This window comes from Procambarus clarkii, unplaced genomic scaffold (assembly GCF_040958095.1).
Source record: "Procambarus clarkii isolate CNS0578487 unplaced genomic scaffold, FALCON_Pclarkii_2.0 HiC_scaffold_1241, whole genome shotgun sequence".
NCBI lineage: Eukaryota > Metazoa > Arthropoda > Malacostraca > Decapoda > Cambaridae > Procambarus > Procambarus clarkii.
Window position 1 is genome coordinate 25,001 of NW_027190270.1, and position 12,908 is coordinate 37,908.

A 12,908-nucleotide genomic window follows, 5' to 3' on the forward strand; every position below is an offset into this window, starting at 1 on the left:
TTTATATTTTTAGTTAATTAGTCCTAAACTTTAAGATTTTACTTTATAATTTGAATAATGATTTATAATTTGTATTTTTAGTCATAGAAAAACTATAGTGTTATGTTATATAGTATATAATGTATATCTCAGGAAATTTTACTTGTTTTAGTTTTAAGTAACAATAACTGCTTGTGACGTCAGACTGATCTCAGCATGCCATGAATCACAGCCTGCTTGATCATGAATTGTTTGAAGGTGCTTAATTGTCAAGTTCTCTTGAATAATATACATTTTGTCTCTCTTTCTTTTTCTTCTATCTTTCTTTTTCTTTCTCTTTTTCTTTTCTTTCTTTTTCTTTCTCTTGTTTTCTTTCTCTTTCTTTCTCTGAAAGAAAGAAATCCTCTCTTTCTCTTTCTACATGAATATTATACTTGACTGTGTTTACATTCACTTGTAGATTTTTATTTTTAGTTAATTAGTCCTAAACTTTTGATTATAGATTTTTATTTTTAGTCATAGAAAAACTATAATGTTATATGTATACTCGGGAAATTTTACTTGTTTTAGTTTTAAGTAACAATAACTGCTTGTAACGTCAGACTGATCTCAGCATGACATGAATCACAGGCTGCTTGATCACGAAATCTATTGTGTTCACATATTGCATATATAAATTTTTATAGATTTTTAGATTTTTACTTTTATATTCTGTTATAGATATAGTCTATATTTCGAGCTATTACATATATTTTGTTGTATTACTCAATCTTAAATAAATATAATATTTAATTCTCTTTTGTACCCTATTTATTTGTAATTTACACGTACATATATAGGATGTCCATTTCTTTCTCAGATATGTCTTCTTTCTTTCTCTCCCTTTCTATTTCAGATATAATTTAAAAAATTATTATACCCTGATTTACCCTAAACGTTTTTTTGTAGGTAATTAAAATATTATAAAAAGGTTTTTTAAATGTTATTTATTTACGTTCTAAGGTCATATATAAAAATTCTCAAAAAACATTTTTAAAACGTAATTATAAACGTGCTGAAAACAATGAAATGTTGTTTTTAGAATGTTTTAAAAACGTGAAAATGTTTGCTGGGCTGCCCTGAGGAACACCAATGTTGATGGGTAGGGTGGGAGAAATTGAATTATTCACAGAAACATACTGGAGCCTGTCAGTAAGGTAAGATTTGAGGTATTGCAGGGAGTGACCTCTGACTCCATAATGATGTAATTTAAGAAGAAGGTTTTGGTGGTTGGCAGTGTCAAAAGCCTTACGCAGGTCCACAAATAACCCAACAGGGAACTCATTTTTATCAAGAGCTGCATGAATCAAGTTAATCATACTAATAAGTGCATTGTTAGTGCTTTTTTTGGTCTGAAGCCATATTGGCAAGAGCTAAGTATATTGTGTTTTGCTAGATAAGAGTAAAGCTGCTTGTAGATTAGTTTTTCAAAATTTTTGACAAGTTAGGCAGGATTGATATAGGTCTGTAGTTGTTAACATCAGTGGGATCACCACATTTGTGGACAGGGGTTACTCTCGCTTTTTTTTTAGGATATCTGGAAAGGTTTGGAGTTCAAGTGACTTGTTGAAGAGCAATGCAATAGCAGGGGCTAAAGTTCTGGAGGTTTTTTTGTAAATTAATGTTGGTATCTCCTCAAGGGCACTAGACTTGGTTTTTAAGGAAAGGATTATCTCATTGACGTCAGTGGAATTAGTAGTCTTTAGGTACAGAGACTGTGGATAGTTACCTGTAAGATAGTCCTTAACGTCAGTATTGGAAGATGGAATATCTTTTGCAAGGGATGACCCAATGGAAGAGAAGAACCTATTGAACTCAATAGCAGAATCAGAGGCTGAAAGCTGACCATCGTTATTGGACAAGAGTGTTGGTTTGTTATTTAAAATCTTCTTTGATTCCAATATTTGTGAAATTGTGCTCCAAGTTTTTCAATGTTGCTCTTTATTTATGTAAATTTATCTTCGTAGTATTTAGTTTTGGCTCGTCTAATTATCTTAGATAGCAATAACAAGTAATTCTTTACATTAATTTCAGTGGGTGACACAGTTCATCTGCCAGTTCTTTTATAACTTGTGATGTAATTTCGTTTACACCTGGGACTTTTGAGTCGTTGGCCCAATGTACCTTCTTGTATATATAAAATAAATTTATAAATTTACGATGCTTACTGTTTGAGACATTTAATTTTGCTATATTTCGTATATGACAAGTGAAATTTAGTTCCTTGTCAATGTGAACACCAAAAATAATTTTCCAACTACTCTGCTTTCAATTTGGGTATTGTTAATTGTTAGTGTAATATGATCCATAGCAAAAAAAAAAGTCATTGAGCGTTCCTCGTACAACAGGTGTTAAGGTCACTAACCAGAAGAGTCACCCCATAAATGTATCTCGTTTTCTGTCAAACAAGAATCACAGAGAATGTTGAAATTTGTCAATTACATAAACTGTGTAACTTCAGAGATATCTAAGTCAATATGTGGATTTATTCGTGATAGCGTGACAATTATAGACCAAGTAACATAAATAAGTTAAAATACAAGCCTAAGGGACATGTGGGAGCACTGGATAAAACTGGGTTAAAATGTTTATCATAAATGTATAAAATTATCGATTATATCATTTATTTATTTATTATTTATTTATTATACAGTATATACATTGCCTGCATATTTATATATTTATTTATTTATATACAAGAAGGTACATTGGGGATTAACAGAGAACATAGAAATTGAGTTGATTTTACATTCTTGTAAAGCCACTAGCACGCATAGCGTTTCGGGCAAATCCTTAAACTAACAGAAAATTTTAGACTATTCACAGCAAAATTAACATAAAAATGTTTACAGGTACTTTACAGCTTTACTATAAAGGTACAGATAATTTTAAGTTGAATAATTACAGCAAATCGTCAAAAATGTTTACATGAACATTGCAAGAACTTTTGACTCAAAAGCAGATTAGAACAATATATACACAATAATAACAATACACAGCAATGAAAGGATTACTAGGTACATTAGGATAACATTTTAGGGTTATACATTGGTTCACTGAAGCACAGTATGAGGATCATTTCAAGGAATAATGCAGCAGGATATGTACTCAATACAACAACCATGATATCAGATGATATCTAAGATTACAATGGTAAAGCAACATGGCTTAGGCACAAATATTGGGGGATTTGGTAGCACTAGATACAATGCCAGATAAAGCACCAGGTTGAAAACTATGAAGATAAAATAAGGTAATTTTGGTTTTATTTTTGAATAAGGCAAAAGTTTGACAGTTTTTCAATTCATTAGGGAGTGAGTTCCATAGACTGGGTCCCTTTAATTGCATAGTGGTGTTACACACATTAAGTTTGGCCCTGGGGATATCAAAGAGATATTTATGTCTGGTGTAGTGATAATGGGTTCTATTACATCTGTCCAGGGAGAGTTTCAGAACATGGTTTACACTTAAGAACAGGGTTTTACAAATGTAATTGACACAGGAGAAAGTGTGGAGATTATGAACTTATGTTTAGCATGTTGAGGGATTTAAACAGGGGGAGCTGAGTGTTGTCTGAAAAGCAGAGTTTGTTATTGTTCTGATAGCAGATTTTTGTTGGGTGATGATGGGCTTGAGGTGGTTTGCAGAGAGACCCCCTTGCACAGATACCATAATTAAGATAGGGATCATCTTTCTAAACCCACATGTGTACGCCCACGACGCTCACAGGGCGTGTGTACGCCCACGACGCTCACAGGGCGTGTGTACGCCCACGACGCTCACAGGGCGTGTGTACGCCCACGACGCTCACAGGGCGTGTGTACGCCCACGACGCTCACAGGGCGTGTGTGTACGCCCACGATGCCCACAGGGCGTGTGTACGCCCACGACGCTCACAGGGCGTGTGTACGCCCACGACGCTTCACAGGGCGTGTGTACGCCCACGACGCTCACAGGGCGTGTGTACGCCCACGACGCTCACAGGGGCGTGTGTGTACGCCCACGATGCCCACAGGGCGTGTGTACGCCCACGACGCTCACAGGGCGTGTGTACGCCCACGACGCTCACAGGGCGTGTGTACGCCCACGACGCTCACAGGGCGTGTGTACGCCCACGGACGCTCACAGGGCGTGTGTACGCCCACGACGCTCACAGGGCGTGTGTACGCCCACGACGCTCACAGGGCGTGTGTACGCCCACGACACTCACAGGGCGTGTGTACGCCCACGACGCTCACAGGGCGTGTGTACGCCCACGACGCTCACAAGGGCGTAAGTAAGTATATCAGTTAGGCTACACAGTGAATCAGCTTTAGGCAATCTTACAGATGCACTTCACAATATTACTGGGATTCTGAATTCAATAATACCCATGATATAAATTCATTAGCTAACCTCTTCCTCTCCAAAACTCTAAGCCTCTACAACCTTCATTGTCCCCTTCTTACCAAGCAAGTAACTGACAAAAGATTAAACAATCCATGGCTCACAAAGTGGCATTCTCACTCAATCAACAAGAACATGAATATGAAAAGAAACTTAGGATTGGCCTAGTTTCAAAGGAAGTAGTTAAAAGGTACTCATCAATGCTTACCAGTATCATAAGAGAGGCAAAACTTGCATATTATGTGAATAGATTCAATGAAGCAAAAGGCAACATGAAAAGCACTTGGAAAACAATCTCTAGTATCCTAGGAACTAAACAACACTCACATAACCAAATAAAACTCTACAAGGATGGGGATATACCGTCAACTGATTTAGAAATGGCAAATGAATTTAATAGTTTCTTTTCATCGGTTGGTGCTAATCTTGCCAGTAAAAATCCCACAGACTTAGACACATATTAACACATATCTCTCAGGCAGCTATCCAAACTCTCTTCTCCTTTCACCAATACAGCCCGGCAGATGTTGTGTCCATCATACACTCTCTAAAAGCCAAGGCAGGGAACACCAGTGAAATTCCGTCCATTGTATACAAGAGAGCCTCCCATGCCCTTGCCCCACCCATAGCACTACTGTTCAACAAATCTATAGAGTGTTACACCTTGCCCTGATATCCTTAAAAAAAGCAAGTGTAACGCCAGTCCATAAAGGAGGCAATCCGGTGGACATAAACAATTATAGACCAATATCAAATCTACCCATTCTATCAAAAATATTTGAAAAAATTATTTACAAACAGCTCTATTCCTACCTCGTAAAATTCGATATACTCAGGCCCTGCCAGTTTGGCTTTCGGTCCCAAAAGAGCACCAACGATGCAATCATTAGTCTCCTTGCCGTAATCTACTCAGCCCTTGACAAAAATGAGTTTACGATTGGTCTCTTCATTGACCTAAGAAAAGCCTTTGATACTGTTAATCACAACTACCTCTTACTTAAACTCCAGCACTATGGAATCCGAGGCCTTACCCTTGACTACATCCGATCCTATCTTAGTGACAGACACCAATATGTAACCATCAATGATACAACTTCTTCCACTCTACCAATTACCGTTGGAGTGCCACATGGCAGTATCTTAGGACCTCTTCTATTTCTTATATATATAAACGATCTGCCTAATGTCTCTAATATTCTCAACCCTATATTGTTTGCTGACGATACTACCCTTATCTATTCAGACCTCAACCCACATACACTAAATAATGTTGTGAATAATGAATTAAAAAAAGTCCACTTATGGATGTCAACGAACAAACTAACATTAAACATCGAAAAGACTTACTACATCTTATTTGGAAGCAAATCATCAAATGCAATTCAGCTACAGATAGACAACATTAACATCAGTAATAAAAATGATGGCAAGTTTCTTGGCCTATTCCTAGACAAGAGACTCAACTTCAGCACCCACATTCAACACATAACTAAGAAAGTCTCTAAGACAGTTGGTATACTCTCCAAAATCAGATATTATGTTCCTAACTCTGCTCTCCTCTCACTATATTATGCACTAATCAACCCCTATCTTAATTATGGTATCTGTGCATGGGGATCTACCACTGCAAACCACCTTAAGCCCATCATCACACAGCAAAAATCTGCTATCAGATTTATAACTAACTCTGCTTTCAGACAACACTCAGCTCCCTTGTTTAAATCCCTAAACTTGCTAAATATTAACTCCCTCCACACATTCTCTTGTGTCAACTACATTTACAAAACCCTGTTCTTCAATGTAAACCATGCTCTGAAACTCTCCCTGGACAGATATAATAGGACCCATTATCACCACACCAGAAATAAATATCTCTTTGATATCCCCAGGGGTCAAACTTAATCTGTGTAAACACTCTATGCAAATTAAGGGACCTAGTCTATGGAACTCACTCCCTAGTGAATTGAAAAACTGTAAAACTTTTGCCTTATTTAAAAACAAAACCAAAAAGTACCTAACTTCATCTTCTTAGTTTCCTACACTGAGCTTTAAATTTGCTCTGTACCTAGTGTTACCCAATCTCCTAATTTTTATGTAATATCAAACAACCTTATCATTGTGTTCATTGCTGTCTTCTTTTATGTGCTAACCATATGCTGTATTGTGACTACCAATTTTTGTCAACTACCGTTCAAGCTGTCATTGCAATCAATCTTATATTGTTTCTGCTGTATTGTGCCTACCAATTTGTTGTCAACTACCATTCAAGCTGTCATTGCAATCAATCTTAGCTACCTATGTGCTTTAATATACTGTATCTACAATTTTCTCTCATCTTTTTTTCATTCCATGTAACTGTTATCATTTTTTTGTCTATAAATTTTGCAAGTATTTACCTCCTTAAAATTTTCTTAGATTAAGGACCTGCCCGAAACGCTGCGCGTGCTAGTGGCTTTACAAGACTGTAATTACCATATTATGTATCCTCACATTCCCAATGTACATTCTTGTATATGCATAAATAAATAAAATAAATAAATAAGTATGGGAGCCGCCATGCCGCGTCTGGCTTGCTGTGTTAGTCCTGGGGCCCTCAACCGTTCCTGGTATGGGAGCCACCATGCCCTGTCTGGCTTGCTGTGTTAGTCCTGGGGCCCTCAACCGTTCCTGGTATAGGAGCCACCATGCCCTGTCTGCCTTGCTGTGTTAGTCCTGGGGCCCTCAACCGTTCCTGGTATGGGAGCCACCATGCCCCGTCTGGCTTGCTGTGTTAGTCCTGGGGCCCTCAACCGTTCCTGGTATGGGAGCCACCATGCCCCGTCTGGCTTGCTGTGTTAGTCCTGGGGCCCTCAACCGTTCCTGGTATGGGAGCCACCATGCCCCGTCTGGCTTGCTGTGTTAGTCCTGGGGCCCTCAACCGTTCCTGGTATGGGAGCCACCATGCCCCGTCTGGCTTGCTGTGTTAGTCCTGGGGCCCTCAACCGTTCCTGGTATGGGAGCCACCATGCCCCGTCTGGCTTGCTGTGTTAGTCCTGGGGCCCTCAACCGTTCCTGGTATGGGAGCCACCATGCCTCGTCTGGCTTGCTGTGTTAGTCCTGGGGCCCTCAACCGTTCCTGGTATGGGAGCCACCATGCCACGTCTGGCTTGCTGTGTTAGTCCTGGGGCCCTCAACAGTTCCTGGTATGGGAGCCACCATGCCCCGTCTGGCTTGCTGTGTTAGTCCTGGGGCCCTCAACCGTTCCTGGTATGGGAGCCAATTTAGTTCTGAGATGCTTTTTGTCGCTCTGTGTTGTACTTTCTCCGCAGCAGATATGTTCTGAAGCTGAGGCCTCTATGCTTGATACAGCAGTCCAAATGTGGCCGTACCAGAGATGTTTACAGTTCAATAACTTTATTTTCCTTGAAAATAAGTTGACTTTCTTACTTGAGTTCCCAATTGTTGTGCAACTTTCAATGACTTGTCCCCGTGCATGCAGTCCCCGTGGTGCAGTGGTGAAACCCTAGCCCCAGCACTTCGCGAACAGTATAGTCTGAGTTCGTATCCTGGCCGGGGAGGATTGACTAGGTTCCAATCCTTAACTGTACACCTCTCTTCACCCAGCAGTGAAACGATCTGACGGGTCGTATTCCGGGGTTTTAATTAAGATTAATATTAATCTTAGGACCTAACTGTATTAGAATAAAGGACCTGCCCGAAACGCTATGCGTGCTAGTGGCTTTACAAGAATGTAAAAACTGGTGGACCATCCAAGTCCACCAGTAGTAGGCGTAGGTAAGTAAGTAGGCGTCCATCAGTGTCAGGAGACTATGGAGTTGCGCTCTGGTTGTCGGTCTGGAGTGGCCTCTCCAGTGTAACACTGTAAAAGTGTTTGGGTTAGTTTATTTAAAATATATATAGAGTACACGAGTCACAGACAAGGATCTGAGAGGCGCCAGTTGTCTGCCTGAGATTTCACACCTCTAACCGTTAATGACCCCAAGTGACCTGAGGTCAGATCATGATAATTTCACCTTGCTTCCGCTAAGCGTATAATTGGAGCCGGGTAGCCTTCAAACATGCCGACGTTTAAGGAGTGGCTTGGTAGTGCCGGAGGCTATCTACTTGTGGGCGGAGTTAGCTACTAGGTTCCCCAATATAAACTCGGAGAGCTATCCAGCATGAAGCATTAACAGACAGAGCAGCAGACGAGCCAGGAGAGCAGAGAGAAGACAGCCCTATCAGGGAGGCTGTCGGCCGGCAGGGCGGGAGTCTCTGTCAACTACAGACCCCCCCCCCCTCTATCCAGCTATAGGCAGAGACACTTGGTGAGTGAACAGTAAGGTGACTTGTCGTGTTTTACAAGTGTTGTGTGATGATCAGGGGCAGTCAAGTTGTAGGGTTCTCGAATTCTTGGATGATGACTCACTTTGCATATTAAACTGGAACATTTTAATTGAATTTTAAATTATGATACTTCATGTGAAATATAATTATGAATTTATTATTTAAATTGTGTTTAACTTTGTTCCCTAGAGCTTTGAGTTGAGGATTTGAGAAAGCCTCTGTGATTATTGGTTTCATGATTTAATGAGTACATGTTTGGAGTTGATACATGGTACAGAGGGAACATACTAATAATGAACTCATGATAACATCCTTTGAGAATTTTGTGATACAGGCAAGTTCCATTCCTTGTCTTGTATGTAATGATCATGAATGGATGGTGGCAGCATTTCGTCTTCTACTATCTACTCTTCTACTTCTACTATCTACTCTTCTACATCTACCTATCTACACCTCTCCCTCCACCCCTCTCTGAACTCTCACTTTCAACTAATGACCCTCCTTGCCCCTCCCACCTCTCTGCCTCTCACCCCAAACCCTCACTAATTACTTCACTATTCATTTCTTTCCTTTCGTTTTCTCTTATACGTTTGTGGCAATGATTCTGTATTCTAGAGTTCTCTCTAGAGTTTCGGGTAACTGATCAAGTGACGGCGCCTTGTAGTCTTAGCACCTAGGTAGTCAAATACCTAGGTTACAAGGTGTTGAACGAGAGAGGTTGCCTTAGGAACTCTGGAGGTGCTCTAGAATAGTTAGCTAACTGGGGACGGGATAACGGACTAGAGAGAGCTGTTTCCCCCGGCCTCGTTAGTTAACTGGGGGGTGGAATAATAGACTAGAAAGAGCTATTTCCCCCCACCCCCCCGTTACAATGGTGGCAGCGGTGGGATACGAACCCACGCCTCCTGAGAGAGGTCATGGCTCCACCACCACCACCACCCCAGGGGACCCCAAGATGCAGCCCTCTCGGTCGGACAACATTGGTCTACCCAGTGGACCCCAGGTCGTTCTGCAGACGACCCCAGACGACCCAGTAATGATGGAAGAGGAGCAACAACGACTCCAGTCTGTCCCACCAACATCGGTCTACCCAGGATGGACCCCAGGACGGACAGACCCCAATGGACCCCTGGTCGCTTGTTTAAGACCCATGGGAGGAGGAAGAGAGAAGAAAGAAGAGAGAAGAAAGAAGGAAGAAGAAAGAAGAAAGAAGAGAGAAGAAAGAAGAGAAGATAAGACAAGCTGAGTGAGACATGATATCTAGTGTCCCTTGCTGGTGTCAGCATCATTGCATGGAGCATAATTGCAAGACAGGATCGTTTGCCTTAACTGGCCGCCCCTCCTACAAGCATGTTGCTCTGTTGAGTGATTCTTCCTGTGTCATGCGGACTTGATGTGGCTGTCAGAAGTAGCTCTCTGAAGGAGGCGTGCTGGAGCAACAGGGAGGAAGAAGAGTAGGATGGGATTTCTACTGTTGGCAACTATATGAAGGTCTCGAAACTTGTAGTCCCTATAGCTGTGAAGAACCCCAATATACGTCTCTCATGGTGACTGACGTAGGGCCAATTACAGATCAGCTGGGACAACCGAATTCCACGGTCCTGTGCGCAGTTCAAGTAGTAACGGCTTTCGGGTTGACCAAGGGTTGTTGTGCGTTAACGACGGAGAAGCGACGGAGGCAGTTGTGTTGAAGAAATGTGGTACAGGATTATCTACAAGACCAAGCAGTGACGTCGCCCAGCCAGAGACAATGGACGTCTGTCTACATATTTCATTTTTTTAGAGTAGGATGATGTATATTTGTTTAGCTAGGATGTATTCTTTTCGTTAATAAAGTTGTCGCACACAGCTAGCTTGCTTTAGCAGTGTTGCAAAAACTTTATTTTCGGGGAGAAGGGGAGATGTAACACTGTAAAAGTGTTTGGGTTAGTTTATTTAAAATATATATAGAGTACACGAGTCACAGACAAGGATCTGAGAGGCGCCAGTTGTCTGCCTGAGATTTCACACCTCTAACCGTTAATGACCCCAAGTGACCTGAGGTCAGATCATGATAATTTCACCTTGCTTCCGCTAAGCGTATAATTGGAGCCGGGTAGCCTTCAAACATGCCGACGTTTAAGGAGTGGCTTGGTAGTGCCGGAGGCTATCTACTTGTGGGCGGAGTTAGCTACTAGGTTCCCCAATATAAACTCGGAGAGCTATCCAGCATGAAGCATTAACAGACAGAGCAGCAGACGAGCCAGGAGAGCAGAGAGAAGACAGCCCTATCAGGGAGGCTGTCGGCCGGCAGGGCGGGAGTCTCTGTCAACTACAGACTCCCCCCCCCTCTATCCAGCTATAGGCAGAGACACTTGGTGAGTGAACAGTAAGGTGACTTGTCGTGTTTTACAAGTGTTGTGTGATGATCAGGGGCAGTCAAGTTGTAGGGTTCTCGAATTCTTGGATGATGACTCACTTTGCATATTAAACTGGAACATTTTAATTGAATTTTAAATTATGATACTTCATGTGAAATATAATTATGAATTTATTATTTAAATTGTGTTTAACTTTGTTCCCTAGAGCTTTGAGTTGAGGATTTGAGAAAGCCTCTGTGATTATTGGTTTCATGATTTAATGAGTACATGTTTGGAGTTGATACATGGTACAGAGGGAACATACTAATAATGAACTCATGATAACATCCTTTGAGAATTTTGTGATACAGGCAAGTTCCATTCCTTGTCTTGTATGTAATGATCATGAATGGATGGTGGCAGCATTTCGTCTTCTACTATCTACTCTTCTACTTCTACTATCTACTCTTCTACATCTACCTATCTACACCTCTCCCTCCACCCCTCTCTGAACTCTCACTTTCAACTAATGACCCTCCTTGCCCCTCCCACCTCTCTGCCTCTCACCCCAAACCCTCACTAATTACTTCACTATTCATTTCTTTCCTTTCGTTTTCTCTTATACGTTTGTGGCAATGATTCTGTATTCTAGAGTTCTCTCTAGAGTTTCGGGTAACTGATCAAGTGACGGCGCCTTGTAGTCTTAGCACCTAGGTAGTCAAATACCTAGGTTACAAGGTGTTGAACGAGAGAGGTTGCCTTAGGAACTCTGGAGGTGCTCTAGAATAGTTAGCTAACTGGGGACGGGATAACGGACTAGAGAGAGCTGTTTCCCCCGGCCTCGTTAGTTAACTGGGGGGTGGAATAATAGACTAGAAAGAGCTATTTCCCCCCACCCCCCGTTACACCAGGGCGCAAAGCCCGGGTAGGTTGATACGGGGGAGAAGCTGTCACCCATGCAGCAGGTCCCCCTCTCCACAGCACAGAACGTCTCAATTGGAAAGGCAAACGCCAATAAGACAGGTTCCAGCGCCGTCGCAGGAACTGTCAGGACGAGGTTGAAGGCAACAAGGAACTGCCCCCAGGGGGCTCCAGCTCCGGAGTTAACCTCGAAGTTGGTACAAGAAGGCACAGGGACTCCAACCCCAGAGTCTTTTTTGTTGTTGTTACTCTTTTTTGTGGGGGGAAAGGAGGAAAATTGGGGAAATAAAGGAGGAAACTTAGGAAAAATGGGGGAACCACTGACAAGCTGCCGGCTTCCCGTCTCCGTCGTGACCGCTAGACACAAGGTTACTTTAGGCATTAGGACACTATAGGAATTATCATCATCAGGAAAAGATCTCAGATAATTATCACACTTCGATATCTAAGTAGTTCCTCCTTATTACAAATTTGTTTAATACGTTCCTCGAGCCTCCGTGGCACAATTGGTTAGCGCGTTCGGCTGTTAACCGAAAGGTTGGTGGTTCGAGCCCACCCGGGGGCGATTATTTAGGCCAACTCTAGGGGTTGACCTCAGACAAGACCGACATAACTCACTTGACAGCGATGTCACACTTGGCCCCGTGATCCAGCCCGTCCTCCTCAAGTCTCCCAACGTCAACAAACTCTCGCGCATAAGTGACGTTATCCTAACACAACAGAGAACGGCACAGTATGTCAACGTCGCGACCCATCCTCCTGTTTACACAGTAGTTGTTGTATATGCTCCATAGTACAAACGTTGACGTACTAAGTCATTACATAATAGTACTTACTGATCACTTTATAGTCTGAAGTCTTAATTATAGTCTTAATTATAGACTCTTTATAGTCGGAAGTGAAGTATATAGTACTAAT

The 12,908-nt window shown here is 41.7% G+C and overlaps 1 non-coding gene across 1 annotated transcript; it reads left to right on the forward strand.

Moving 5' to 3' along the window:
* Positions 1–12,481: 12,481 nt before the first annotated feature.
* TRNAN-GUU (transfer RNA tyrosine (anticodon GUA)) lies at positions 12,482–12,555 on the forward strand. Its single transcript has one exon. It is a non-coding gene; the product is annotated as a tRNA-Asn (tRNA).
* Positions 12,556–12,908: the final 353 nt, after the last annotated feature.